This window comes from Heterocephalus glaber, unplaced genomic scaffold, assembly GCF_053883595.1.
Source record: "Heterocephalus glaber isolate CG9 unplaced genomic scaffold, H.glaber_assembly_v1.0 deba00001733, whole genome shotgun sequence".
Taxonomy (NCBI): Eukaryota; Metazoa; Chordata; class Mammalia; order Rodentia; family Bathyergidae; genus Heterocephalus; species Heterocephalus glaber.
Window position 1 is genome coordinate 16,559,541 of NW_028258444.1, and position 25,801 is coordinate 16,585,341.

General features: G+C 40.6%; 1 long non-coding RNA gene across 1 annotated transcript; it reads right to left on the reverse strand.

The window, feature by feature from the left end:
• Positions 1-5,561: 5,561 nt before the first annotated feature.
• Positions 5,562-25,801, reverse strand: LOC106010942 (uncharacterized). The gene is made up of 4 exons (XR_015446896.1): positions 25,653-25,801; positions 25,341-25,507; positions 9,831-10,015; positions 5,562-8,154 (listed from the first exon to the last, which is right to left on the reverse strand). It is a non-coding gene; the product is annotated as an uncharacterized LOC106010942 (long non-coding RNA).

Sequence of the window (25,801 nt, forward strand, 5' to 3'; positions counted from 1 at the left end):
ATAACACATCTTAATTATGTTTTTATCCCTATCCCTGCCATCCTTCCCTGCTCCATCCAACTCTCAGTCCCCTTCCCATTTGCAAAATCTCTATTTCCAGTTTATTCTTCAATTCTTTTTCCTACCTCCTTTCCTTTCCTTCCCTCCCCTTTTCCTCCATCTCTTGTTCCCCTCCCCACTTGAAAAAGATCTCCCTACAATTTTCTTCAGAACAGAGATTCTTGTCTACTTATATCATAAATAAGGGAATTTTCCCTACTTTAACCTTTACAAAAGAGTCACATGAAGTAACCACATGTTAACCAATCAGGTTTTTAAAATATTCTGTTTCCTTGTTCTCTTAAAAAAGAAAACTCCACTACTTTTTGATTGTCCAGTGGGAGCTCTCCTTCTATTTTGTAAAATGGAGACTGTTCCCTCCCATTATTGAATTGCAAATAAAAGCCAATGAGATCTACAACTAAATTTTCTGTAACTGTCTTTTTATATTGCCAACTGCTCTGTCCAGGCTGCCTTGCACTCTGGCTCCACATTGGATTCTGGCAAGAAGAAGAGGAGAGAAGTAATTCCATTTCTGTCTTTCTTCCTGCCTTGGGTGTCAGTTTGAGGAGAAAGAAGCAGCAGCAATAGTGGCAGCAACAAGTGGCAGAGGCTACAGTGACAATGACTGTAGGGAACCACCCTATTGATTATGCCCAAAGCAGGCTGTAAGCAGTGCAGGATGTAAAGAGTTAACCCCTCAACTGGCTCATTTTAAGAAGTGAGTCTGATGGAAGATTACATGACTCATAGAAGCATCTCATAAGCACTGCGGTAACATGCAGGTTAGCATGACCTTTCTGCTAACAACCACAGCCAAGACCAGACCAGAGGAATGGTCTGTGAAGCTGTGAGGCTCAATAAGAGATAAAATAGTAGCGGAGGTTGGAGCACCTTGCACCCAAATTCCATTTCCACGACTAAAACTTTCATAATTAGAAGGACAAAGCTCTAATTACAACCCTATATTTTGTCTGTTCCATTCCTAATTCAGGAATGCTTTGTCTTTTCCTTTACAAGCCTTGCCTGCATCAGTAACATGTCCATCACAACTGTACGTCCCCTCTCATAGCTCCTTTACTCCAATCTGACCATGATGTCATCAATAAATAGCAGTGGCTTGGACTGGCCAGGGCCTTTGCTGGTTGCTCAGCACTGGCTGTCCTGGCTCCCTACTTTTTTCTTTAATTCTATCGTTGAGTCTTTCTTCAACCTTATGTTGTACATTGGGCAGGTGACTGGAACCTACTTCAGAGGTCTCCAGTAAATGACTACATGGCAATGGCTATAGTGGCAGCAGTGTCAACAGCACTGGCAAGGGGAAGGTGATGTGGCTTCAGCAGTGGTCCAGCAGGGACAACCCCTGAGTTTGGCTCTTAGCTCAAATGTCCTCAGGGAGATGTTTGTTTCCCATGGTCACTAATCTTTCAGTAACCTAATCTTTTCCTCTTGTTCCTCCAGTCTTTCCAATATCCATGTAACCAATTTTTGTGTTAAATTTTCTTTGCTTGAAATATCAAGAATGGTTTCTCTTTTCCTAAATGGACCCTGACTAATATTGTATGTGTACTTTTTCAGAGCTTGAATCCTTAAGCTAGTTTAAAGCTGCTCTATGATCTTATTTTGAAATCTGAAGCTTTAAAAGTCTGGATAGAACCAGCTGCTCATTTCATAGCATCAAATCAACAGAATGTAAGATAGAAAAGCATTCTTGTCAAACCCATGCAGTAAACTGCAAGAAAGAATATAAATTATTTAATGCATTAAAAAGTGTTCATAATACTGGTTTCTCATTTTGGCTTGATAACAATAGTTATTAAATATTTCACTTGGGCAATATTTGCTGTGAACAAATTTATTACACAAACAACTTTCTTCTGGGTATTTTTTTTAAATCTGAGAATTATACAGAACTATCTGATGAAAATAGTCACACTAATTCTGGGCCTTTCAGTCCCAAAGTCTGTTTTCCCGTATGTTTCCTAAAGTCTAGGTCTACATAACCAAGCAAAATAGAGAATTGTGTAACACTCTTTGACTCAGAGACACATAGAAATCAGAGTAGAGAAAAGATGTCTGTGCTCATCTGATTCAGGATCAGTCAGAAATATGAATCCTTTGAAATATCTGGTAACTATCAAGTACATGTCTGCGTTCTGCTTGAATACTGTCTTAGTTACTTTTTCATTGCTGGGATAAAATACCTGACACCCAAAGTCAAAGGGGGAAAGATTTAGCTCACAGTTTGTAGAGGTTTCAGTCCATAATCAGCTGGCTCCAAGGCAGGGTGGCATGGCAGACAGGCATCACAGAGGAGAAACAGTTCATGGCCCGCAGAAGGTAGCAAAAGCAGCAAGGGATGACCACAGCTCTTTCTATCCCTTATGTCTTATCCAGGGCACTTAGGATGGGTAGCACCCTTAATCCTAGTGCCTTTGATCCTACCATTGCACCATGAACCACTCCCATTGTCACATACCCTAGATCCAGCCACCTCTGGCAAAATCCCCACCTATGACTGCATGAGGCAACATCTAGACACAAGCCGTAACATTCTGCACCTGGTCCCTCCAAAGCTTATGAACATCCCTTTAGGCAAAAGGCATTTGGATGATCTCTAAGAGCTGCCAAAGTCCTAACAGTTTCAGCATTGCTGAAAAGTCCAAGTCTAAACTCTCCTCTGAGATTTAAGGCAAACTCTTAACTATGAGCCCCTGTACCAACGAAAAGAAAGTTAAACACTTCCAACATTCAATGGCACACGATAGACATCTCCATTCCAAAAATTACAAATGGAAATAGCAAGGAATGGGAATGAAGCAAGGACAATCCAGCAGGGAAAACATTAAATCCCACAGTTCCACTTCCAGCATCCTCAACAATCTGTGGCTTCACTCCTATGGCACTGCCAGTGGCTGCAGTGGAAAGGAAAAGTGTGGTATGGGTTAATCTGAAATTGGATTTCATAACTCCAAAGTTCTGTCATCTATAATGAATGATTATTGTAAACACATATTTTCTTGCTAGTGCTGCCTTCCAAGAACATAACTTCCTACCTAACCTGTTAATGCTGCCAAGGACATACCTTGATATCGCCCTCCAAGACTCCCTATCTGTCCAGGACTTGAGCCCATCCTGGAATGTAACTTACTCTATATGATGCATTTCCGATACATCCCTACTCTCAGACCATCAGGCGCCTTATGGAGGCTTGGTGCTGGTGGTGAGGACCGGCATGAGGGTCTCTAACTCTTCCTCTCTGTCTGCCAGTGCCACTGTCAGCTGCTGCTGCCAGGACAGAAAGATAATATGCCTGACAGGCAGGTGGGACACCAGTCCAAGATAATGTCAGTCATGAGCAGTTCTATTTTTGAGCCCAAGCAAATTCTTCCTTGTCAGACTCTACCTTGAACTGATGCCCATTCCAAGTCCATGTCTTCCTTATCTGCTCTTCCTTGGCAGACCCTACCCTGAACTGATGCATACTCCAAATATGTGTCTTCCTTATCTAGCTGACCTTACCTTAAATTAATGTTTCTTACCCTGAGTTTGAACTTGCTGTAGACCAATCAGTAATAATGATATTATATGCAACCAGTCAACTACTTACTCTGCTTCTGTACTTAGTTTTGGCTTGCAAACCCTATATAAATGATAGACAGACAAAGGAAACTTGCCTGGTTCTTTGAGGAACAATCCTAACCAGGCCCATCAACATAAATAAAGTTTGCTTTCTGTCTCCAAGTCCTGGGTGACTTTCGGTGTTTCCCATTTGCCGTTAACAGCAACTCCCAAGGCTTCTCTCTTGGGCCAGCTCTGCTCCCTCTTGCAATTTTCCTCAGATGATCCTAATTCCTGGCTTCTCCAAACTTCTGGGGTCTCCACTGCCCCTTTGGCTTTGCTTTCGCACCTTCACACACTGACCTCTCCGGAGCACACTGCCTGGCCTCCCAGGCCTTCTTCTGAAATCTGGGTGGAAGCCTTCCTGATCCCACAACTCTCACATTCTGCCTTCACCTAAAATCAGTGCCACTTGGATGATGCCAAGGACAGGTACCAGCTGGAGCATTAGCCAGGCTTCCTTCTCTCTTGGCTGTAGGGGCCCAGTACCTATGAACCAAATCCCAAGGAACAACTTCCCTAGGCTGCTGCCATTCTGGAACATGGTGCTCTGGGGCTCTCTTCTCAAAGCAAAGTCTTTTTACCTTTGCAATACTGAGGTTGCAGAGGTTGGAGTCCTGTTGGCTCTTGTGATGTGCTCAGTCCATCTTTTTTGTTGTCTTCTGAAATAGTTGGCTTTTTTTTGCTAGTCTTTTCAGTGACCAATTTCTCCTCTGTTCCATCTTTGCAGGCTGCAACTTTATTGGCGCTTCCTTTCTGGCCAAACTCAAACCATTTTAAATCATTCTGTTTGGCTCTTTGCTCCAATTCTCAACATAAATCTGGCTAAAAGTCCCTAACAGTAACAATGTCACTGTCTCATCATTAGACTGGCTTGAAATTTCTTTTGCCAGATTAGTCTGCCACCCTTAATTTCAGACTCCGGCAAAGGCTGTGGATACAAGCAAAATGCAGACAAACTTTCTACCAAGGAATAATATGCACCATCTTGTGTCCAACAGACAATGCAGTCCTTCTTCCTGGAAGAAACCTCTGGAGCCTGGTTTTTACCAGCAGAATTTCTGTCAGCATTCTGCTCTTCTGAGTTCTGACCAGAATCTCCCATCAGATACAACCTAAGGCAGTCCAGCTCTACTTTTTCAGCTGGTATCTCCAAAACTTTCCAAATTCTTCCTACAAGCCAGTCCCAAAGGTTCCTGAACCACATGGTCAGGTACAGTCATAATCATGACCCCACTGCTCTGGTACCAAAATGTCTTAGTTACTTTTATCATTGCTGGGACAAAATATCTGACACCAAAATGAAAGAAGGAAAGGTTTATTTAGTTTACAGCTTATAGAGGTCTTAGTTCATAGTTGGCTGGCTCCAAGGCAGAGTGGCATATGGCAGAGTGGTGTCTCAGAGGAGAACAACAGTTTATGGCAAGCAGAGAACACCAAAAGCAACCAAGCAAGACAAGCCTCTTTCTTCCCCCCCCCCATTAAGTTTATTGGTACATTTTAGGTATAAAATACAGTTACATTCATCATTGGGATCTTGTACCATTACATGAGTATCTTGGTTCTTATTTTTTTCCCCTTCCCCTGCCCTCCCTTCACCCCCTTCACCCTTCCCTATTTACAAAGACTTTGTTTCCATTTTTTTCCTTTTCTCATATTTTTTCTTTTCTCTTCTTTCCTTTCCCCTACCCCTCCCACTTCCCCTGCTCCTTTAGACCTTTACTTCCTATTACATGGTATCAATTATATATTTTTAAAATTACAATATCAAGACCTAGTAGACATTACCACAAATTTTACAAAATTTAAAAGGATATAGAAAGCATATTTCAAAAATCTGTTTTGAAATAAATTTGACAACTTCTAAGAAGTACCTTGGAAGAAAAATTAATGAAACTGACTCTGGAGGAAATATAAAATTTGAATAGCACCTATTAAAGAAAGTATATTCCTAGCTTGAAAACCTACCTATATGACAACAGCAGGCTCATATACATTTTAACTGATAAATTATATCAAACATTTAAAGCAGAAAAAAGAAGGAACAGTTCTCCCCTCATTTTGGGAAATCAACATTGTGCTAATCCTAAAACTGGATAAAGATAATAGAAGAAAAATGTGTGAACATAGATAGAAATTTGTTTAACAAAACAAACTATTAGAAGTCAGATCTGGCAGGATGTAGAAAGTGGTTTTGTTATAGGGATGGCAGTGTTGGTTCAGCATTGGAAGATCCACCCCCAAAAGTCATCATTTTAACATTTTAACAGAGGAAAGGAAAAAGCCATATGATCCTGTCACTAGTTGGAGAAAAAGTGTTGGACTAAATTCCACAGCTGTTCCTGGTAAAAGTTATCAGGAGACCAGAAGTAGAACAGAACCTTCTCAACAGATTAAAGACATGTGCTCCATACTTCCAGCAAAAAAGCCTTATATGAATGGAGAAGATACAATGAGGACAAGCCTCTTTCTATTCTTTATATTTTATCAAGGCTACTGTGACTAGGGTGTCGCCAAACCAATCAGTGTACTGATTTAATAATCACCCACCCTTAATCCCAGCATCATATACTTTAGATTCAGCCACCCCTGAAAAAGCCCTACCTGTGATCCCATGAGGCTTTGTGGTGGGGAGGGGGGATATCTAGGCTCAAACTATAACAGTGACAGAGCAGGATGGAGATCAAAGAAAGAGAAACGATGTGAAATAAATTTTAGGATTTATATAGGAACCAAACTTTAATGGCTTTGTGTGCATAACAAGAAGCTTAGATGTTATCCTACAGCAAAGAGAAGCCACTGTATAATGTAAGGAAGCATGATTACAATTGTGTTGTAAAAAAGATTTCCCTGGTGGCAAGGTAGAGCATGGATTAATGGGCACTAGAAATTCATGGAAAATGATGAGATCCATTTGATCATTCATTCATTCAAGCAGTCATGTGCCTATTAAAAAAACGAATATTCATCAACTTTGTGCCAATAACATTATATGAATGGCTGAATAGTTGTGCGACAGTTAACAAACAAAGATTTTGCCACCATGAAGCTCACATTATGGTGGAGGGTGCTATGCTGACGTAAAATGTCCCCCAAAGGCTCATGCAATGAAATTTTGGTCCTCAATGTAGCATTGTTCAGAGTGGGGATTGGGGTGGTAACGGGATTGTGGAAGCTTTAACTCCAACAGTGGATGAATCTATTCAGGGATTTGTAATATGATAACATTATTGGTAGGTGATAGAAACTTAGGCAGTGGGGTTTCCTTGAAGGGAGTGGGTCATGGCAATGTGACTTTAGGGACTAACTCTCCATCTCTGACTGTAGATGAGTAGGTTTCCTGTCATGTCCTTCTCCCATGATGTTTCTGCCTCACCACAGGCCTAAAGCAATGGAGCCAGATGAATATGGACTGAAATCTCTAAAGCCATGAGCCAAAATAAACCTTTCCTACCTTAAATAATTTACTCAGAGGTATTTTGTCAAGGCAATGGAAAGCTAACTAAGACAGAGAATTGGTACCAAGAGTGGGGTCATTCTGTGACCATATCTGGTCATGTGGTCCAAAAGCCTTTAGAATTGGTTTACAGGAGGAGGTTGGAAAATTTTAGAGAAATGGACTAGAGAACACCTAGAATGCTATAAGCAGACCTTGATGGGCAATTGTGGGGGGAGCTCAGAAGACCAGAATGCTGATAGGAACGTGGAACATAAAGGCCAAGCTCATGAGGTTTCAGAGGAAAATGAAGACTCTATTTAGAATTTGACTAGAGGACATGCTTATTACATTCTGGCAAAGAACTTGTCTGCATTTTGTCCATGCTGTGAGACTCTATGGGAGGCTGATTTAAAAAGTGATGGACTAATTAATCTGGCAGAGGAAATTTAAAGGCAGCACAGCATTCAGGCAGTGACATGGGTACTGCTGGCTGCTTTCAGTTAGGTTTATAGTTAGCTTTGGGAGCAAAAACTAGGGCAAAAAAACCCTGAAAAATTTAAGTTTGACCAGAAAAAGATTGTACATAAAGTTGGGGTCAAAGAATATGTGGTTGCTGAAAAGATTACTGCTGTTAAATTTTAAGAGTCAAGTTCTTTGCATTGACACAACAAGAAAAATGCCTTGGGGGTATCTCTGGAATTTGTCAGACCCTATCCATCATAGGTTCAAGTGTGTAAAAGTATAAACTTGTTTAAAAGACTGCTTTGATAAGAGAGTGCTGGGGTACACTGCTATCACAGGCCTGCAGAAGAAATCATTTCCCCAGAAATTCACTTCACCATGTTCAGCCATCCAGGCACTCAGAGGCCATTTCATCCATGGTCCAAGTTGCCCACTTACTGCTCATGCTAGAAGTAGATTTTTACAGTATCCATGTACTGATGATTTTGTAAGCATGCAGATTGCACAAGTTGTGGGTTCATGGAGACTTTTACTCAGATCTCAATGGGATGCCAAGCAGTACGTGGGAGTGTCAAAATCCCTGTTGGCAAGCCCTGAAAGGGAGATAGGTGAAACTGTAAGAATGAAACAAAGCCGTAATGGAGACCCCAGGCAGTTAAAGAAGCCAAAAATATGGAACTACTTAGTAAAGCTACAGACAGTGAGAGAATCACCTCAGAAGAGCGGCCATATGGGCTACAACTGGCAAGGCTATTAAAGGTGCTGTTGCCCAAGTCCTGTGGTGCTCATAGTGTGCCACCATGTGCCCCAGATACTGCTATGGAGCTGAAAACTTTAACATTTGCCCTTTGGGGTTTTAGTCTTGCTTTAGTCCAATTCCTCTTTTCTATGCCTCTATTCATCCTTTTACCCCTTTTAAAATGGAAATGTTTACCTTTTGTCTATACCATTGAACACTGGAAGTACGTAGTCTTGGACTATTGAACAATGCTGGAATTTCTGAGACTTTGGGGGACCCCTGGAACTGAACTGAATGCATTTTGTGCTGTGAGATAGCCATTAGCTATTAGGAGACATGGGTGGAAAGTGATAGTTTGGATATGAAATATCCCCCAAAGGTTCTTGTATTGAAGACTTGGTTTCCAATGCAGCAATGAGAGTGGGCTTTCAGAAGGTGACTAGATCACAAGTGCTCTAACGTCACCAGTGGATTAATCCAATCAGGGATTCATGACTTGATGACATTATTGGGAAGTGATGGACACTTAGACAGTGGGACCTAATTGAAGAAAGTATGGGGAGTCTGACCTTAGGGATTATATATCTTATACCAAGCTCTCCTCTCCTCTCCTCTCCTCTCCTCTCTCTCCTCTCCTCTCTTCTCTCCCTGGCTACGATGATGTGAGCAGGGAGCAGCCTTCCTTTGTCACTCCTCTCCAACATGATTCTGCCTCACCACAAGTCTAAAGCAATGGAGTTAGCTGACCATAGACTGACCTCTAAAATCATGAGCCAAAAATAAACTTTCTCCTTTAAGTTTCTATTCTCAGGTACAACTGTCACAGTGACAGAAACCTGACTAACACAGGAGACAATAAACAAAGAAATATAATAAAGTGGCAGATAATATTAGTGGGCATCAGCAAAACATAGGAGAGTAAAAGAACAGGGGTGATTAATGGTCAGAGAAGTTCTCTCTGAAGAGTTTACATTTAAGCAGAAACCTAAAAAGTAATAGGAAAATACACCACGAGAAGAGAGGAGAGGAGAGTATTCACTGTAGAGGGACATGGAAGTGCCTTAGGCTGGAAACATGTCAGACCTGTTAGAGGAACTTCGGGGATTCTCTAGAGAGAGTACTCAGCATATGAGTGAAAGAGGGCCAAGACCATGGACAGAACTATGAGGAACATCAACTTTCAAAGGGCTGGGAAAGAGAAGAGATTAGAATTTATAGAAGGAAGCCTGGCTAATTTTGTATTCTGTGAATTTAACACTATATTTTAATGGTTGTCTTTCCAAATATTGCCCATCCTGTTTATAACCACATTTTTATATACAGCAAAGACTAAATCTGAGAATTCACCTGTCTTTCACTTGTCCTTTTGCTGTAGAGTGCTTCTTATAGTTTGGTTACTGCTTTCCCCTAAGCCTTTGCATATGGTGTTGTCCCTCAAATTTCTGGAGCAGGGGTGGGTGGGGTGGGGACACCAACTCCTCCTCACTTTTAGGATTTCGCTGAATGGTGATAACTTCAGGGAAGCCATACCTCAAGTCTGGAGGCAAAGATTGATTCTTTTGTTATTCATTCCAAGTCAGACTGTTCTTCATAATTGGAATTAAATCCATTTAATGTTCATTTCTTCCTCTTGGCAAGTGAACCCAATCAGGGTGGAAAGTGGGTCCATGTTGTTCAAGCCATGCTTTAGTCAAGGTTCTACAGAGAAACAGAACCTGTAGGAGATACAGATGTATAAAGAGATTTATTATGAGGAATTGGCTCACAAATTATAGAGGCTGAGAAGTCCCACAATCTGCCATCTGTAAACTGTGGATTAAGGAAAGCCAACAGTGTAGCTCATTCTGTGTCTAAGGTCAAAGGAGCAAATGGTATGAGTGTCAGTTGCAAGACAGGAGAAGAAGAGATGAGATATCTCAACTCAGCAGTTGGGCAGAAAAAAGGAGCAAACCCTTCCTTCACTTTTTATTCTATTCAGGCACTCAACAGATTGGATGATGCCCACCAACATAGAGGAGGGAAAATGCTTTGCCAAATCCACTGATTCAAGTTCTAATCTCATCTGAAAACACCCTCATATATACACCCCAAAATAATGTTCAGTCAAATATCTGGGCACCCCTGATCCAGTCAAGTTGACAGAATTAACTATCTACATGCCATATCTCCAAAGCTTTTGCAGCACCTGATACAAAGTAAGTGCTCAATAAATGTTTTTAAAATGTGTGATTGAATGAATAGATTTTGTTATTTTCTGAGAAATCATAAATATGACTATAGGCTATGACTATAGAATGTAAAGTTGCTATAAAGTAACTGATAGTAATTACTCTTAGCACACTAGCCTGTTGACAGATTGTGCTACTTAAGTTTGAGCTCTGCTTGCAGAGTAGGAACCAGAAACATTTCATCTCTATGTATGTGGAAGAGGCTGTTTCAGTCTCATTGTTCCTAAAAGTAGAACTTCAAAATAAATGAACTATAAGTTAGTACAGGTCCAAATGAGAAGAGCATTTGAGTATTTTGCTTTAATTCTAGTTGAGTACTTCCTTGGCAAAAAAGAAAAAGAGGGAGAGGAAGAGGAGGAGCAGAAGGAGGAAGAGAAGGAAGGAGGAGAAGAGGAGAAAGAAGAAAAAGGAGAGGAGAAGAAAAAAAGAGGAGGAGGAAGAAGGAAGAGGAAAAGAAGAAGAGGGGAGGAGGGGGAAGAGGAAGAAGATGGAGAGAGAAGCAAAGCTAAAATTGTGTATTAGTTGTATAAAATTATTTTACAAAGATTTGTTCTGGTTGCCAATCTTTATTCATTTAAAGATAAATAAAAAGTTAGTGTTCACTTTGGGGTTGTAATAATCAGCCTGTTGTAATTTGCCCTAATTTTTATATAAAATATTATCTTAAAGGTCCAATTTTAAGATGTTAACAATGTGGGTTTCGAATTACAGATATAGGAACTGGATAATATGTATGCCAGAGCAATCTTTTTGGGTACCTAGAAACTTCATTTTCATTTAATTCTCTTTGACCTTAAGTATCCCAGCCATTATTTTAAACTCCCTTAGCGCTTTTTGGATTACATAAGTATTATTAATCTCAGATATTCTACCAGCCATATGTGTTGCCTTGGGCTTTGAATTTGGCCACTATTTTATATTTAAGGGTACTATTTACCAGCAACTTGGTACAACTTTTTTTTTAATCAGGAGTGGATAAAATAATATGCAAGCAGCAGAAACTTTGTAGGAATGGATGTGATATGAATTGCCAAGAAATGTGCTGATAATAGATACCCACCCAACAGGCTTAGTTTTGCATATAACTCATATATTTTTGAGGATTTTCTCAACATGGGAATGTGTGGCTTACCTATTTAATAATGTTATGCATACATCAAAATGTGTTTTCAGGAGGCTCTGTAAGTTATACAAATAAATGTCAATGGTGTAGTAGAATTATAGATGTTTCAGTTTTCTTCTTTGTGTTTAACTATATTTTCTAAGAGTTCTACAACAAAACATATTACTTAGGAATGAAAATAAAACTATATTTACAAAAGAAATAGAAGTTGCCCATAAAAATGTATTTTGTCTTTAGAATGCATCAGTTATAGAGAATAACCCAGATCACTGTAGAATTAGGTACTCAACAGAAGCCTGTATTTATTTTTATTTTTTGTTTTGTTTTGTTTTGTTTTTTGCAGTACTGGGAATCAAACTCAGGATCTTGCACTTGTGAGTCAGGCATGGTGCCACTGAGCTAAATCCCCAGCCCTGTTATTAACTAAGAAGATTTGATTATCAAATCTACATATAAGAGCTGTGGGATTTGATCAACCATTCAGACTATTACAATCGGGCCAGGCTACTTTTCAGGACAGGTGGCCATCATCTCTACCCCATCACTGAATGCAGTCTCTGGAGTGTTAGGAAGCTGTATTAGTCACTTTTCCATGGCTGAAACCACTTAAAGGCGAAGAGGTTTATTTTGGCTCACAGTTTCAGTCCAAGGACAGTTAACTCCAAGATAGAAATAGGATGGCAGAGGGGCATGGCCAGGGAAAAGGTCCTCAACTCATGGCAACCAGGAAGCAGAGAGAGAAGGGAAGAGCCAGTGACAGGAATACATCCTTCCAGGTCATGGCCCCAGTGACCCACCTCTAACTAGGCCCCAGCCCTAACGGCAAGTTAGCTATGAACTCATTAGTGGACTAATCCACAGTTCTGTCATCCAATCACTCTTCAAATACAGGAGACTTTTGTGGGAGATTTTAAACCTAAACCATAACAGAGGGACAGACAATATGGTGTCATAACTCCTAGTTCTGCTCAATAAAAACAAGGAGAGTTGATCACCAACTACCACATCCAATCACAATGACACCAGCACAGACAGTGGCAGGACAGGTGACTTTTCTGGCAAGGTATCAATGACCCATCACACACACACACACACACACACACACACACACACACACACACACACAGTATTACAATGTTATTCCTAATCACAACAGGAGTAATTCTAAAATGTAAAGTAGCTTTGTGCTCTTCCAGGGGATTATCTTAAGGAGACAAGGTAGTGATGAGCAGAACCTCATCTCTGGCTGCCAAGAACAATTTTCTGAACCACAGAAAAATGGATTCATGCCAGCATCTGAGTCATTTCCCTGAGTTTGCCTTAAGCGAATTCACTTTTTTCCACAATATTAATTGAAACACTGACTCAGCTTCCTAATCACTGAATTTTTCATTTCTCTCATTCATACACTTATTTGGCATTTGAACAGTAGCTTTTGTATAGCAACTATGTGCCAGACAATGTTCCAGGTGCTGTGGACCCTGGAGTGAGCAAAAATATGTTTTCATGAAGGACACACAGAATAAATAGATACGCAATGTAAGGGCAGGCATTATATGCCATGAAAAAATAAACAAAAGGTATAGCAAATGGCAAAGGTTACTGCCTTAGGGCCAGGGATTTAGCTCAGTGGTTCCGCCAACTGCCTTGCAAGCTCAAGGTCCCGAGTTTGATCCCTGGTACAAAAAAAAAAAAAGGTTACTGCCTTAGAAAAAAAAAAATCCATGTTCTCTCTGGGGAATGTACTGAGCAGTGAACCTGGTGGAAATGCATGTGCTGAGCACTCGGGCAGAGGGGGACATGGAGCGCAGACTGAGATGGAAATGGGTAAGAGGGTTAGGGTGGGGTGTGAAGGAACATGGGAAAAGGGGGTGAGAAATGGTTCAGAGAGGTGGCCAGAGGATTGATCAGGGAGAAGCCTTGTATACCATGGTAAAGTTTCTGGATTTTATGGGGTGATTTCAAGAGTTTTAAGAGTTTTGAGTAGGAAAGTGGCTCCATCTGTGCACTGTCTGCAGCAGAATCTAGTTGGCTGCTGTGCAGAGGAATAGACTGACTGAGGTAAGTGGGAGGGCAGGACATGTGGTTACAGCCCTGGAAAGAGCCATCTGTGGCTTGTGCCAGGTGGGGACAAAGGAGGGCAGCTGCCCAATTCTACATGAATTTGTTGATAGTCTGAATATGGACAGGGAGAGATGGGAGTAGTCAAGAATGATTCCAAAGTTTGGGGCCTGAACATGTGAGCAAAAAGTGATACCTTTGGGGCCGGGGATTTAGCTCAGTGGTTCTGCTCCCTGCTTCGCAAGCACAAGGACCTGAGTTCAATCCCTGGTACCAAAAAAAAAAGTGATACCTTTCATGAAGATAGGAAATCCTGGGGTAGGGAAAGTCTGAAATTCCATTTTGGGATCTGTGAAGTTTGATATGCCTGTCATACAGCCAAGTGGGTATGTCAAGTAGGCATATGAAATCAGTGTTCAGGGTCAGGGATATAAACTGAGGAGTTATCAATGTCTAAACTAGTACTGCCCAGTACAAATACAATGCTAGTGAGCGCACTGCAGACAGGCAGGTCTGCGCACACCCTACCGAGGTCCCAAGTCATGCGGAAGATGCCGAATAAGCCCTCTGCAGACAGGCAACAATCCACTGGACTCCCCACCCCCCACTCCTCTGTACAGCCACCTGGTTCCACATGACAAAGATGCAGAGGACACCGGACCACCAGACCACAGTACTGAGTCCCACTGATCCTGGCCCAGAGGTAGGGGCTTCTGAGCCGCCGTCCCACTGCTCCTGGTCCAGAGGAAAGGGCTTCCCAGCCACCACCCCTCCTGCTGCTCCCAGCCCAGAGGAAGGGGCTTCCAAGCCACCATCCCTCCCACTGCTGCCGGCCCAGAGGTAGGGGCTTCTGAGCTGCCATCCCATGGCTTCTGGACCAGAGGAAGGGGCTTCCCAGCCACTATCCCTCCCGCTGCTCCCAGCCGACAGGAAAGAGCTTTTGGGCCACCATCCCTAATGCTGCCCCTGGCCCCTGGCCCACCTCTCCCAGTTCAGAGGCGGTAATCCGTGCAGGAGCCAGGAGCCAACAGCCTGCCCCGCCCCCCCAGAGTCGAAATGAGAAAACATGTAAATAAGTCTCAAAACCAGACTCCCAGATCACCTACAGCAACCCCAAAGAGACATGAGATGGAACACTCTGATACTCAACCACCTGGACCCACTGAACTGGCAACAAAAGGGGATCTGGAAAAAATGAAATCAGAAATAATTTCTCAGATAACAGGAGAAATTGTGCTCCTAGTGCAAGACATGATTAATAAATCTAGAGAGGAGCTCAGGAACATGATGGAATCCCAACATAGGAAACAAACAAATGGAATTCATAAAACAGATGCAAATAAATTTCCAGGAGATGAAAAACAACATTGAAAGTCTACATAGCAGAATGAGCCAATGTGAGGACAGAATTTCAGATATAGAACATAAGATTGCAATTAGTGACCAGGAAAAAAAATTGCTTCAAAATTATAAAGGAACATGAGAAATCAATCCAGCAGCTGCTAGATGATGCAAAGAAGAATAACATAAGACTGATTGGAGTCAATGAAGAAACAGGAGAGAATGCAGATGACATAAAAAAAAAACTCTTCACAGAAATAATGGCAGAAAACTTCCCAAGCAGGGGAAAAGAGCTTGACATACAGATAAGTGAGGCATATAGGACTCCAAATAGCCTGGATCAAAAAAAATCTACACATAGGCATATAATTGTTAAGATTCCAGAAACTCAACAGAAGGACAAAGTTCTACAAGCAGTTAGAGAAAAGAAACAAATCACATACAAAGGAAAGCCCATCAGAATCACAGCAGACTTCTCAACACAAACCGTCAAGGCAAGAAGAGCTTGGAGTGACATATTCCAAGCCCTAAAAGAAAACAGCCACCAACCCAGATTGATGTACCCTGCAAAACTATCTTTCAAAATGGATGGAGATATAAGATACTTTCATGACCAAGAGCACCTTAGAAACTTCATGAATACCAAACCAGCACTCCAAAGAATTTTATACAATATCCTAGGAACAGACATTGAGGATCACAACCCCAGGAAGCAAAGCAGAATGAACCCATCTGGCACGACAAGAAATTAAATGTAAAGGGGGAGAACCCAACAAAAAGAAAAAGGCATGGCAATGACAAGTAAATATGTTTCAGTTATAACCATCAATGTTAATAGTCTCAATTCAACAATCAAAAGAAATAGACTGGCAGAACGGGTCAAGAAGCAAAATCCAACAATATGCTGCATACAAGAAACACACTTAATTCAAAAGGAAACTCATAGACTGAAAGTTAAAGGGTGGGAAATAATACTCCATGCAACGGGAACCCAAAAAAGAGCAGGAGTAGCTATTCTCTTTGCAGATCAAGTAGATTTCAAACCAACACTGATTAAGAGAGATGAAGAAGGACACTATATCCTTGTAAAGGGAAGAATCCAAGAGGAAGAGATGACAATCATAAATATCTATGCACCAAACACTAGTGCACCCAACTATATAAAACAAATACTAATGGACATGAAAAGTCATATATGCACTAATACAATTGTAGTGGGGGACCTCAACACCCAACTGTCACAAGTAGATAGATCAACTAGACTAAAAATAAGTAATGAAATACTAGAACTCAATCGAACTCTTGAACAAATGAACTTAACAGATGCTTACAGAGTCGTCCACCCCACAAAATCAGAATATACATTCTTCTCAGCTGCACATGGGTCATTCTCCAAAATAGACCACATACTCACACATAGAACATGTTTAAGTAAGCGCAAAGGAATTGAAGTTATTCCCTGTATATTATCAGACCATAGTGCGATGCAGTTGGAGATCCATAGCTAAAGAAACTCAAAACATTTCATAACACGTGGAAATTGAACAACACACTTCTGAATAACCAATGTGTCACAGAGGAAATTAAAGAAGAAATCAGACAGTTCCTTCAATTAAATGACAATGACAATACAACATATCGGAATCTGTGGGACACAATGAAAGCAGTCTTACGAGGGAAATTCATAGCAGTGAATGCAAATATTAGGAAAACAGAGCAAGCCCAATTAAACAACCTGATGCTGAACCTCAAGCTTCTAGAAAAAGAGGAACAGGACAACCCCAGAGCTCATACAAGGGAGGAAATTATAAAGATAAAGGCAGAAATCAGTGCAATGGAGACTAAGAGAATGATACAAAAAAATCAATGAAGCCAAGAGTTAGTTCTTTGAAAGAATCAACAAAATTGACAAAACCTTAGCCAACCTTGTCAGAAAAAAAGAAAGAAAAGGCCCAAATCCATGCAATTAGGAATGAAAAGGGTGAAATTACAACAGACCCAGCAGAAATCCAGAGGATCATCAATTCTTACTTCCAGAACCTATACACCAATAAGATGGACAACACAGAAGAAATGGACAGATTCCTAGATACATATGAATTACCAAAGTTGAACAAAGAAGACCTAAAAATTCTGAACAACCCAATATCAACCAATGAAATTGAAAATGTAATTAAAAACTTATCAACTAAGAAAAGATTGGGCCCTGATGGCTTCACTGCTGAATTCTACAAGACATTTAGAGAGGAACTGCTGCCACTACTGTTTAAACTCTTCTATGAAATTGAAAGGGAAGCAATACTCCCAAATTCATTCCTGGAAGCAAACATCACCTTGATCCCCAAAGCAGAGAAAGACCCAACTGAAAAGGAGAACTATAGGCCAATATCACTAATGAACATAGATGCAAAAATCCTTAATAAGATAATGGCAAACAGAATGCAGAAGATCATCAAGAAGATCATAACCCTGATCAAGTGGGATTCATCCCAGGGATGCAGGGATGGTTCAACATATGCAAATCAAGCAATGTAATACACTGTATCAATAGAGCCAAGGACAAAAGCCATATGGTTATCTCCATAGACACAGAGAAAGCATTTGACAAAATCCAACATCCATTTATGTTAAAAACCCTACAAAAAATTGGAATAGATGGTCTCTACCTCAATCAGATAAAAGCCATCTATGAAAAACCAACAGCCAATATCATACTAAATGGTCAAAAACTGAAATCCTTCACACTAAAATCAGGAACAAGACAAGAATGTCCACTATCACCACTCTTGTTCAATACAGTCCTGGAAACATTAGCCATGGCAATTAGACAAGAGAAAGAAATAAAAGGAATGAAGATAGGAAATGAAGAAGTCAAATTGTCATTATTTGCAGATGACATGATACTCTATACAGAAGACCCCAAGAACTCCACCAAAAGTCTTCTAGACTTAATAACCAAATTCAGTCAAGTAGCTGGTTACAAGGTCAACACACAAAAATCAATAGCTTTCCTCTACACAAATGACAGACTCACTGAGAGAGAAATAGGGCAAATAATTCCTTTCACAATAGCTTCCAAAAAACTGAAATACCTAGGAATCATCCTAACAAAAGAAATCAAAGACCTCTTCTCTGAAAACTATGGCACTCTGAAAAGAGAGATTGAAGATGATAACAGAAAATGGACAGACATCCCCTGCTCCTGGGTAGGAAGGATAATATAGTGAAAATGGCCATACTTCCAAAACTGCTATACAGATTTAATGCAATTCCAGTTCAGATCCCAGCAGCATACTTCATAGACCTTGAGAAAACAATCCAAAAATTCATTTGGAACAAGAAGAGACCCAGAATAACAAAAGCAATTCTAGGTAACAGAGACATGGCAGGGGGTATCACAATCCCCAACCTGCAACTCTACTACAAAGCTACTGTGATAAAAACAGCATGGTACTGGCAAAGAAACAGACCTGAGGACCAGTGGAACAGATTAGAAGATGCTGAAACAATGCCAGACACACTCAGCCATCTCATCTTCGATAAAGGAGCCAAACACCCTCACTACAGGAAAGATAGCCTCTTTAATAATTGGTGCTGGAAAAATTGGGCTTTAACTTGCCAAAGATTAAAACTAGACCTATATCTCTCACCATGCACTAAACTAAAATCAAAATGGATTAAAGATCTAAATATTAAAATAGAAACTCTGAACCAGTTGGAACAGAGGTTAGGTAGAACCCTTGAAGACATCGGTGCAGGAAAAGATTTTATGAACAAAACCTCAGTTGCCCATGAACTAGCACAAACAATCAACAAGTGGGATCTCTTCTTATTAAAAGGCTTCTGCACAGCAAGAGAAACCACCAGCAGTGTGAAGAGACAACCCACAATGTGGGATAAATTCTTCACCGGCTCTTCCTCAGACAAAGGTCTACTATCTCAAATCTATAAAGAACTTAAAAAGATCAGACCTCCCAAATTTAAAGACCCAATCCAAAAATGGGGATCTGAAATGAACAGACATTTCTCACACAAAGAAGTAGAAATAGCAAATAAATACATGAAAAAATGTTCAACATCACTGGTCATTTGAGAGATGCAAATGAAAACAATGCTGAGATTCCACTTCACTCCAGAAAGAATGGCTGCTATCATGAAATCCACCAATAAGAAATGCTGGCGGGGCTGTGGGGAAAGAGGAACCCTGCTCCACTGCTGGTGGGAGTGTAGACTGGTGCAACCACTGTGGAAATCAGTATGGAGATACCTCACAGAACTAGGGCTGGAAGTCCCATTTGACCCTGCTATTCCACTGCTGGGGATCTTCCCCAAAGAATTAAAAGAATCATACCACAGTGATATATGTGCATCCATGTTCACAGCAGCACAGTTTGTAATAGCTAAAACTTGGAAACAGCCCAAATGCCTATCAACTGGAGACTGGATAAAGAAAATGTGGTTTTTTAATAAAATGGAGTACTACTCAGCCATAAAAAATGAGAAATTAGAGACATTTATAGCTAAGTGGATGCACATTGAGGCGATACTCTTAAGTGAAATAAGTAGGACACACATGTATAAATACCAAATAGTTTCTCTGGTGTGAGAAACTGAAAGTGTAAATAAGGACTAAATGTATAATAGATCATGTGAAATAGGAAGAAAAGGGGCAAATGGGAAGGAAGTGGGAGGGCTAGGGGAAAGGATAGAAGGGAATGGGATTAATATGAGAAAATGGAAAAATAGGAACAAAATCTTTGTAAATAGGGAGGAATGGAGGGGTTGAAGGGAGGGCTGGGCAAGGGTAAAAAATAAGAACCAAGAGAGACTATGTAAAGTTGCAAATTTCCAATGATGAATGTCATTATATTGTATACCTAAAATGTACCAATGATTAGAATGAATAATCGATAATGCGAAATAGGAAGAAAAGGTCCAAAGGGGTAGGGGTAGTGGGAGGGGCAGGGGAAAGGAAAGAAGGGAAAGGAAAAATGATGAGAAATGGAAAAAATGGAAATAAAGTCTTTGTAAATAGGGAAGGGTGGAGGGCGTGAAGGGAGGGCTAAGAATGGGAAAAAAATAAGAACCAAGATGCATCATGTAAAGGTATAATTCCCAATGAGAAATGTAATTGTGTTGTAAACCTACAATGTACCAATAAAATAATTTGATAAAAAAAAAAAGAAAAATACAATGCAAGTCACATATTTTCTCATAGTTATATTTTAAAAAGTGGGACAATCAGGTAATATTCATGTTCATAGTATGTCTTTAACCTAGTACATCCAAGATCTTATAATGTTATCATGTAGTAATATAAAAAATTTAATATTATTTTACATTCTTTTTAAACTAAAAAATTAAAAACTGATATATAAAAATTATATCTATTTATAGGGTACCATATGATGCTTTCAACATTTAGTCTTTGAACCCCCATGTGTATTTTATACCTATAGCATATCTCAATCCAAATATAGCAGCTATATATGGTTAGTAGCAACTGTTTTGTACAGCACATGTGTAAATGATACTTAAAGCCAAGTATCATTGAATATTGAGAAATAATATAGGTAGAATAAAGGAGAAGCCCAAAAGGCCCAAGGACAGAGCCCCTGGCAACTCCTGCATTTAATGATCAGAAAAAGAAAGAGGAGGATCTCCAGTAGAAGAGAAAAAAAAATGGCAATGTGCTGTCTTGTTAGGGGTGTGAGTTACATGGTTCTGTGTACTTACAAACTAATTGAACTCTACTCTTACGATTTATGCATTTCATTATATGTAAATTATGACTCCGTTTTTTAAAAGTGTTTTCTAAAAATAGGAGAGAAAGAGAGAAAACCAAATGCAGAGGACAGTGAGAGTGGTCTGGGAGGGGTCCCAGAAGCCAAACGGTTAATCATGTCAAATCCTACTAAAGGATCAGGTAAGAGAAGCACTGAAAATTGACCACAGAATGGGCAATGGGAGGAGCCATATGTTACTGTGGAGAAAGCAGATTTGGTAGAGGAGATGAAAGCTTGATTCAAGTGGGAATAAGGAAACTGGTTACAGATGGCTGATCTAACACATGCTTTTACTTCTGCTTCCTCTGAAACCTCACTAAATTATGAGAGTAAAAAGAATTTTTACAGTGACACACCTCTCCCCCAACATGCATAATTTAGAAGCTGGAAAGGAACTAGACAGCCTGATTGGCCACAAAGCCTGACCTCTGGCCAGTGCTGCTGAAGGCCAGAAGTAACCTGGATGGCCCCACACAGTCCTCAACCGATTAGAAATTTGCATTCAGACTCACCTGGAAGTGACAGGTGAACATAGGCCTGAGAACTGTTTAAAAAGCAGCACCTTGATGCCCAAACACCACCACCCGCCCACTCACCGTACCCCACCCTCATGCACGCCTTCGCTCATAGTTGAGAACTTGACCCTCCCATCCAGGCATAACATTGCCTAGCTCTGCACACATACCAAGATTTAGGCATCCTCCTCTTTTTTTTTTGTACCAGGGATCAAACTTGGGTCCTTGCATTTGCACAGCAGGAGGAGAAACCACTGAGCTAAAGCCTCTGGCCTTAGTACCCTCCTCTTAAGAGCAAGTGGATATCAAAATTGAACTTTTGAAGAAAGCTTCTAACACTAAAGATCAAGGCAAAATTATCAAAAAAAAAGTAACCTGGAGATTAAATTTTATAGGGAGAAAAATATTAGTAAAATATCACTGATAAAAGAAGATACTAGATCTAAAACACAAAAGCAATGTATTACAAAAAAGAGAAACAAAGCAAGAAGGAACTCTTGGAAATCAAAGATATGAGAGCTGAAACAAAAAAACTCAATATAAGAACTGGATGGTAAATTGAGGAAAGTAGAGCAAAAAGAGAAGGAACAGAGGAAAGAAAAAAAAGAGAAAACTAGATGATCAAGATATTCAATATCTGAATTATAGGTGGTGTTGGAGAACGATCAATCCTCCAACTGCCTAGAAAGGGGGATGGCAAAGGATAACGGGGAAAAAGACAACAGAGACTTGTGCAATTTCAGAGTATGTAGGGGACTGGGAGGTCAGTGCCTCAGAGTGGGCAAAGACAAAGACTCTCTGAGCTAGCCACTATTTATTGGGTACACACAAAAACTGGAGCGAACAACAGGAGACTTAGGGGGTGGTGGTAATCCTCTGTCCATGCAGATCTTATGCTGATGAAGATCTTAGGTCATGAGGTTCTTATGTTGAGGAGGACTAGAAGGACAGCATTTTTACAATAGTAGAAGGGAGGAATTAAGCTGATAAGGAATTTGTCCCTCCCCAGATGAAACTTTTTTCTTACTACTGGGTTCTCAAAAAACCAGGATGTCTTCAGCTGATGAAATCCTGCCCTGGATTGTCACAGCATCCTGGGACCATTGGGGTCTCAACTGTGACCGGAGTTAAAAATGGCGTTATGTCTCAACATACCATAGCAAGCCTGTAGTCAGGAAAATTAGGCCTAGTCATAATTTAACTGTGAAATGATTTTTCCCCAAAATTATGTAGAATTGCTCCCGCCAAGGAGGTACTGAAAGAAGGAACAAAAGAAATGGATGTGAAGAAATATTCAAAGGAACAATTCAAGAAAATTCCCAGCGTTGAATGACACAAGTTTCTAGATAAAAAGACCTACTAAGAGCCCAACCTAGGATGAAAACAGGCCCATAAGTTATCTCATTGCAAAATTTTATGATATCAGACACAAAGAGATGGAGAAACGTTTGTATACAAAAGATGAAGAGTAAGACTAGCTTCGCACTTTTATAACAAGAAGAGTGGAAACTACAACTTAATGAAAAATGATGCTTTTATAATTTGAGGGAAAATCACTTCTGAATTAGATTCTCCAGTCAAAGTCTTAAGTGTGAAGGTAGACTACATGAAGGAATCTGACCACCCCTTCCTGATCAGAGCGCCCTCTAAACCAGCCCCGCCCAGCAAAGCTGCACCTGGGAACTCATAACATTAACAGCTCCACTACTGATAGCAGCCACAACTCCCTGCACTTTCCCAAGCCTCACCCTTGGGCAGCCATTACTGATTATGCTCTCTAACCTTGTTCTTGGCAAATAGCTACAACACCCTCTCATTGAACTGCCCCGTTCCCATGACCCTACAAAAGACCCCGTAGCCTATATGAGAGCAGCTGCTCTGGTCTTTGGTGTCAGAGGGGTTCTCTCTCAGGTTTTTTCTGCAATAAACCTGTCCTGTTGAGCTTGTACCTCTCCTTTTTCTTTTCCTTTTTCCTAACCCTACTGACATTTTCAAACATGCAAGTCCTCAATCATTTGGTTTTCACTGTTGTGGCTGGAGGGGCAGCAAAGTGAGGGAGTACAAGAAAATCCAGGAAACAGGGAAACCTCTCAAGAAAGAGGTGAAGAGTCCCAGGATGGGGGGAGGCTCCAGATGCCAACTGTGCAAAACCCTCAGAGAGGCCTGAACAGATTGAAGCAGGGGAGATGTCTGACTCAGGAAGACACAGATTCCAGAAGAGGAAATTGAAGCATTGCAGCATATGGAAAGACCATTCACAGAACACATGCTACCATCATTTCTACCTTATAAAAATGCTCTTTTGACTCCCATCCTTCTGTGACCTTGCATCCCATTTCTGTCGCTTTACAGCACAACTCTTCAGAAAGGTTCTTCTTACCTCAGCTGTCCTGCACAGGAGCCATTAGCTATATAGGTATTGAAAAGAGACAGATACAAGACCTTTCTATCCCCACAGGAAGTTTCATCATATAGCACTCATGGGAACAGAAGAGGCACCAGAATACACGGGTATGGTTGCAGGTAGTTGGCAGATTTGGGGCTGAAAAGATGAGAAAGTTATCTTCTGGGTAGCTGAATAAGAAGTTCAGTGGCTGTGAGGAAGGGAGGGTGTGTTGTGGGTATGAGAAAAAGGAGATGGTAGGAAATAACATTCCTAGAGAGCAAGAGGGTGAATTGGTAAGATAAATAAAAAGTAGAGTTTTCTCTTTTTTAGCCTGATTATGAAATTAACGAAAACAGGAATCGCTGTTTACTTTTCATATTATTCTTCTTCTTTTCAACGTTATGAAAGATGCTATCTTTAAACTTGGCCAGACTAGGTAGACATGGACACATGAGCCAGTTTTCCAGATTGCTCCTCTCCCTCGGTAATCACTTTACAACCAGATAAATCTCACTGCCATCTTGTGACCACAACCTATATAGCAGGAAGGAAGGGGCGGGCGCTTCCTGGAGATGTTTTGTCATGATAGTTACAGGAACATCCTCAGTCAAAATTCCTTTGATTTTAAGAAACAGAAACCAATTCAATCAAATTTAAGCAAGAAAAGGAGATGTACTATCATGATACCTAGGTAACTCCTAAAACTAGTGCAGCTGATGTTCAAAGGAACTTGAAAACTCTCAGGGCACAGGCAGAACCTTCTCTCTCTTTCTCCCTCCCCCGCCCCCCACCGTCTCCTTGTCCTATAAATATTGTTCCTCAGAAGAAGCAATTTTTCCTGTCCTTTACAGAAAAGCTTTCATTACAGAATTCTCAGGATACTTGATGGGTGAGAGATGGCCACCCTGATAACATTCTTTCTTCTTTTTATCTTAGAACAAGCAGATGTCTCAGATTAACAAAAACACTTGTTTCTCAGTCTCAAATTTCTGGGAGAATCTGGCTAATCAAATTTAAGATTACTGCCCAATGCCAGTTCTCACAGCTCTGATGGTGAGCCAGTTCTCAAGAGCGCCTTGGTTCTACTTTCGGGGAAGTCCTTCCTGTTCCACTACCTCCTCAGTCATACATGAAGTGAGAGTATTGACTTAAGGCCTATGGTTCCTTTGCACTCATACTCAGCTCTCAAAACCACTAGGCCCATCTACCTGGCTCTAGATGTTTCCATGAGCAAATAATCTCATTTAGAGTTCTCTGGAGGGACATCTTATAATTCTTCTATGGGCTTTATCCCTTTGCTTTCTGTCCTAGAAACAACTCCCCTTCCTTCTCCCTCCTTTTTCAGACTTTACCAGTAGCAATCATGTATCGGCACTAAGTTTGTTTTCCAACATTTCTCTAGTTCAATAGATCAGCCTTCAAAGTAATCACAAGCAATGCCATTATCAAATATTTTACTTTCTTCTCAGCTTTGCTAGCAGCTTCTCACAGCTACCATCTGACTGCTGAGCCCACATTTTTTCTTTTCAGCATTAACCACTATTTATAGCAGTTTTTTATCAATCAGGATAAATTTTTTTGCATTGCAATAGCAACTTACCCCTAGACTCTCAGTGGCCTTGACACAATAAGGAGTTTTTCATGTTCACAGCAGCTATGATGTGACCCAGCTGAGTCTCCAGGGGAGCTGCTCTATGACAAGTGGTCCAGCTATTGAAGAGGTATGGTCTTGACTCTGTCCTCTCAACTCATGACATCAGCAATCAACTGACAAAGACAAAGACCACAGAAAAATTTTTGACCTGTTCTGCTGAACTTTGACCCTGAAGTGAGACAGCTGCTCAAAGCCAGGATTAGTTTACAGCCCCGCCTAACTACAGTGATATAGGAGGAATAGATGTAACTCCCAAACCTGCTAGATATCCAAAGCATGAATTCGTGTTCTCTAAAATTGAAGAATGAATTCTAGGAACAACAGAGGTTAAGAGTAGGAAAAATTGATTCAGAGAAAGATAGCCTCTGTCTAAAACAGATAGAAGGGGAACTAGAAAATGAGTTATC